Below are 5,407 nucleotides of genomic sequence, written 5' to 3'. Positions count from 1 at the left end.
TGCAGGACAATCCATAAAATCGATAGGTTCTTAATTTTAATGCCATCAAAGACAACTTTCATGATTTTAATTATTTTTGGAAACACAACCAGAAAAATGAATGTAAATTTGAAATGTAAAGAGATGACCAAGCTGATGTTTTTCATTTCAGACTTAATATTTGTACTACTCAATGGGACAGATTATAATTATAAAAATTTACTTCTCTGGGGAGACAAATCTTTGCCTCTGCATTGTCTTATCTGTCTAAATGCCATCCAATTTATTTTTCATCTCAGAAATTGTATTTTTCATCTCTAGGATCTCAGTTTGGGTTATTTTATTTTATCCTCTATATCTCTAAGATGTTGATTCTTTACCTGTTTGAACCTATAAAAGCACTTGTAACTGTTTGAATGTGTTTGCTTACAGATTATACCATCTGCATCATTTTTCAGTCTGTTTTTCCTAATTAATTTTTTATGGGTTATATTTTCCTTCTTTGCATGCATGGTAGTTGTAGATTACATGTCAGATACTATGAATTTTACTTTATTTGATCCTGGGCATTTTTGTATTTTTTTAAGATTTGTAACTTTGTTCTAGGAAGTAGTTAAGAAATAGTCTGATCAATTGATGCTTGCTTGTAAGCCTTATTAGGGTGCAACTGAAACAATTTAGTATAGGGCTAATTTGGTCCTACTACTAAGACTATATCCATTGAATACTCTTTGTGTGTTGAGTACTCTAGCTGATGTTGCATGTATTAAATTGTATTTGTATACTCTTAAAGGAATAAATGCAACACATGAAACGATAAAATAATTTGTAAAATTAAATGTTATTAAAGAAAAAATACTTTCTTCTAGTATTGTAGTATTTTAACATATTTAAATATTTCATCCCTAAAAATTTTATTTTGCTAATAAATATGAAAAAAGAATCCAGCTTTATTTTTTACAGATGACCAGGGACTTGTTCAAACACCAACATTTGACTGTATTTCATAAAACATTATGCCACTGCTTTTTATGGGTTATGATTATAATTAACAGCCTTATATAATCATTGTCCTATGCTGCTTGTTGTTCAAAACCTAAACAATTATTGTTTAATATATTTTATTAATTTTTAGCTGTTTAAGCCAGGAGAGTAAATCCAGTTCCTATTACTCCATCTTGTCCAGAAGGTTTTTGTTTTTTTTTTTTAATGGCCCCTGCAACATACGGAAGTTCCCAGGATAGGGTCGAATCCGAGCCACAGATGCCAGCCTGTGCCACAGCCATAGTAATGCCAGATCCGAGCCACATTTGTGAACTATTCTGCAGCTTGCAGCAACTCTGGATCCCTAACCCATTGACCGGGGTCATGGATCAAACCTGCATCCTCATGGGTATTATGTTGGTTTCTTAACCCACTGAACCATGATAGGAACTCTAGAAGTACAGGTCTTAAGTGAACTTTCTCTCTTTTATTTTTTTGTTCATTTCTTTTCTTTTAATTAAAGCATAGCTGATTTACAATGTTTCATCAATCTCCATTATATAGCAAAGTGACCCAATCACACATAGTTCCCTGTGCTGTACAGTAGGGCCCCACTGCCCATCCATTCCAAATGTAACAGTTTGCATCTACCAACCCAAAACTCCCCATCCATCCCACACTCTCCCCTCTCTCCCCTGGCAACCACAAATCTGCTCTCCATGTCTGTGATCTGTTTCTGTTTTGTAGCTAGGATCATCTGTGTGCACTTCTTCTTTTAATTGTACTGAAGTTCTTTCCAAAACAAGGCCCTAGGAACCCCCAGATTCAAGTATACTGCTAAACTTGGTCCACTGCTATCTTATATTCATGCTTGGGTGTTCCTTCATCAACATTTAACCTTGGGATAGAATATGTGACAGCACAGGACTCCCTCCTCCATAGCATGAGTCTTTTGCTACTTTCAGAGGTAGATGAAGGTCATGGCAGAAAACACACAGGAACTTTTCCCTGGAATTGGGATGGCATGAAAAGCACCAGCTGTGAAAATTACCATCTTTCCCTGACCCTTCCCCTCCAGTTTCTAAAGATATAGAAGAAAACAATCTTCCTTGAAGATACTGGGTGACAACTGCATAAAACAAAAACGCATGGTTCCAGTGCACCATACTTTCAAATATCCTGAGGTAGTTCAATTGCTGGGTGAACTGATTGATGCATTCACCTCAACAGCCAGGTGAACCCACTTTTTTGAGGAAGCCCACTCTACTCTTGGTAGCATGATGGGCCACTGAGAGTTGGAAAGGGTGCAAAAACCCTGAGATGATCTGAAAATTATTCCCCTGGGAAGGCAATTTCATAAATGCAGTCTTCCAAGCAAGTGACACCAAACTTTCCCAGGTGCTCCTCAATCACAGAGTTCTCCATAAGAGGGATGATTTTATTCTTGACCTTGGCTTTTCTATGTTTCAGTATGAGTTCCCTAACAGGCTTAAGTTTTGGAAATCCAAGGTTCCACTGTATGAAGCATTTTTATGGTTTGAGGGGTTACTTTCATCAAGACACCACTGAAAATCTTATTCAGGGTAAGTTTTGCAGTGGTCCTCTGTACCAATAAACTCACCCCATTAATTCTTGGGATGTGTACAACAAAGGCCAAGGAATATTTATCTGGCACCTCCAAGCCGTGAGACTGATTCACATCTAGTTGTCTAAAGTGCACTCTGTCAAGTAGTTGCCCACCAGGAATCACGGAGGAACCATTCTAGTCATTTAAACTTGGGTTCTTTTCCTTTCCTCTGCTCTTTCTTTTGCAAAAGTGCCTGCTTTCCCCAGGGGGAAGGGCTTGAAAGGCCTTCCTCTTTTTCAAGAGATTTTCTGGAACAAAAGGGATCTTTTTGCTTGGCTCTTCCACCAGCACCTTTCCAATACTGTGGCTTTAAGCAAAATGTAATACCTAAGAAACGTTTCCAAATTTTACTGTAGAGATCCATCACTGGTTAATAGCATATATTCCCAAACCTGAGACACCTAGAAAACACCTACTCATTGTTAAAGTTTTATGATAAGCAAAAGTTCCACCACTGTGTTTCCTTAGCTTACTAGTGATACATATTCTCTAATTATTCATTAGTTTGTCCTTGTTTTTGATTAGATATCAATTGCCACCTTTTCTCTAATAGTTTAGACAAATTTCTATCAGTAACAACAGTAACAGCCCTAACAATAAAAAAAAAAAAAAATCACCTTGGAGGACCACATTTACATCATGTGATCAAACTTTTATCTTACTACCATAAAAATTATGCAAAAAAATTGGAGTTCCCATTGTGGCTCAGTGGGTTAAAAGCCCAACATAGTTTCCCTGAAGATGCAGGTTCAATCACTAGCCTCACTTAGTGGGTTAAGGATCCAGCATTGCTGCAAGCTGCAGCATAAACTGCAGATGCAGCTTGGATCTGGTGTGGCCTTGACCGCAGCATTGGCCTGCAGCTTCAATTGATTCCTAGCCTGGGAACTTCCATATGCCACAGGTGTGGGTATAGAAAGAAAAAAAAACATAAAATATAATCACTATCTAGTTTCAGCATCATTAGAATCAAAACAAGACATCCTAACCTCAAAAACAATATACTCTAACTTTACACATTTAACATTTTAAAATAAATTTTTATGGCATCATCTTTAATTACCTCAACATAGACTAAGATGAGAAGATTTTTCTTTAGTGATTTGGAAGTAGGGGTGCTGTAATTCATCTTTTCAGTCCAGTTTTTGTACAATATTTGTCAAAAGGTGATGGTTCAAAAAATTGTTGGCTAAGTGATGGAATTCATTTGATCACTTTCACTCTTCCTAAAGTTTTAAATTACTCTTTAATCTAAGAGAAAGTCAGATAATTTTTAGAGGGATTTTCAAACCATGCTAAAGTGTAAGCCTTAACTTCCTCATCTGAGAAAAACTAGTTAGAAATAAATGTCGCTAAATCTCTCCAAGCTTGTGTCTTTATACGCCCGTTATTTCAATCCATATCATTTTCAAGATTTGCTAAATATTTGAGGTGATCCTTTCTCTCATTAAAACTAGAGATTTTATGTGCATACTGAGTATATTGACAAATAACTTACTGATAAATGACAATGCCGCTAATATTGACTTCATCCCATCTTCATGAAATGAGCTAAAACTTCAAGAATATTAATTCATCTATTAAGGGTTAGGATATTTACATAATATTGCCTTAATTGTTTCTCTTGGGGATTTAAGACAGTCTTCCCAGGGGATAATGCCTTGGAAGATAATATGGGAAAAAAAGTAGAACCTTGATCAATTTAATTCCAACTAAAGGAAGATTCTACGTATAAGGTATTTGAGAAAACCAACTCACCATTATAGATTCAGATACATGGCTACATATATGAGAAATTTTTTGTAAATATTCCAGCATTTACCTCTGGAAGAAAAGATTTATTTAACAAAAATAACAACAATGTTATTATCCTCCTGAAAAGAAACCAAGTTTTTTAGATATCATTAAATATCCACTCAGTGTTCAAATTTTCCCAATTCCAAGTGTTTTTTATTTCAATAGCTTATTGTTTTATTCTGGATCAAAATAAAAGTCATGCATGGCAATTGGCTGAAATACCTCTTAAGTTTCTCTGTCTTAAAAAATTATTATTTTGAAATAATTTGAGATTTATGAAAAACTTGCAGAAGAATACAGAGAATTTCCTAATATTCTTTCCCTAATGTTAACAATTTACACAGCCATAGTACAATAGTACCGAGATATGTTTAATGTAACCCAAATTATTTAAAAATGGTTTTTGGCAGAGAAGCAACCGCTCTACATTTTACCTAAGAAAAGTATAAATTCTACGTTCTCTGAAAATTCGCCTCATTGTCCTCTGTCAGTTTGTGCCTGCCCAGTGCATAGGGCCCCAGTTAAAAACTATGCTATCATCTATACATCAGAGGAGAATGCCTGTGTGCTATGTTGATAGTCACTCTAAACAAATATTTATACAGTTGAGATCAGAGATATAAAATGTCAGTTCCAAATCCACCCATGATGGCACATATACCAGACAGATGACAAAGTCCGGCTCAGGTTATAAAGGCCTGTGAAATACTTGAATCATATTTTGCAACCCTTGAAAGAATTCAAGTTGGAGATTAGCAGAAACCAGGCTCAGTTCGGTCCCTAATCCCCTTTATCTGTCTTCTAGCCAACAAAATGAAAACCTGAAAGCCAAGCTGACAAATAGAGTGTGAAGGGCCTTCTACTGCATTTAAGAAAAACTGAGACTGCTATAGGTAGAAATCACATTTTATATTACTGTTATTGTTGTTGTTGTTATTCACAGAAATAATGAAAACAATACTAAATGACATTAGTCTGCCGGAATCTTTATTATCTATAACACTCAATAAATTAACTCCT

The 5,407-nt window shown here is 35.5% G+C and overlaps 1 pseudogene; it reads right to left on the bottom strand.

The window, feature by feature from the left end:
- Positions 1-1,052: 1,052 nt before the first annotated feature.
- On the bottom strand, positions 1,053-4,865 carry LOC100512896 (large ribosomal subunit protein uL30 pseudogene; annotated as a pseudogene).
- Between the last annotated feature and the right edge of the window lie 542 nt (positions 4,866-5,407).

Source organism: Sus scrofa, chromosome 4 (genome assembly GCF_054392235.1).
Source record: "Sus scrofa isolate SSC_HxYL_T2T_F1_AM1 chromosome 4, Sscrofa_HxYL_maternal_Yorkshire_Landrace_v2.0, whole genome shotgun sequence".
Taxonomy (NCBI): Eukaryota; Metazoa; Chordata; class Mammalia; order Artiodactyla; family Suidae; genus Sus; species Sus scrofa.
The sequence above is the reverse complement of the archived record's forward strand: the minus strand, read 5'-3'. Positions and strand labels throughout refer to the sequence as shown.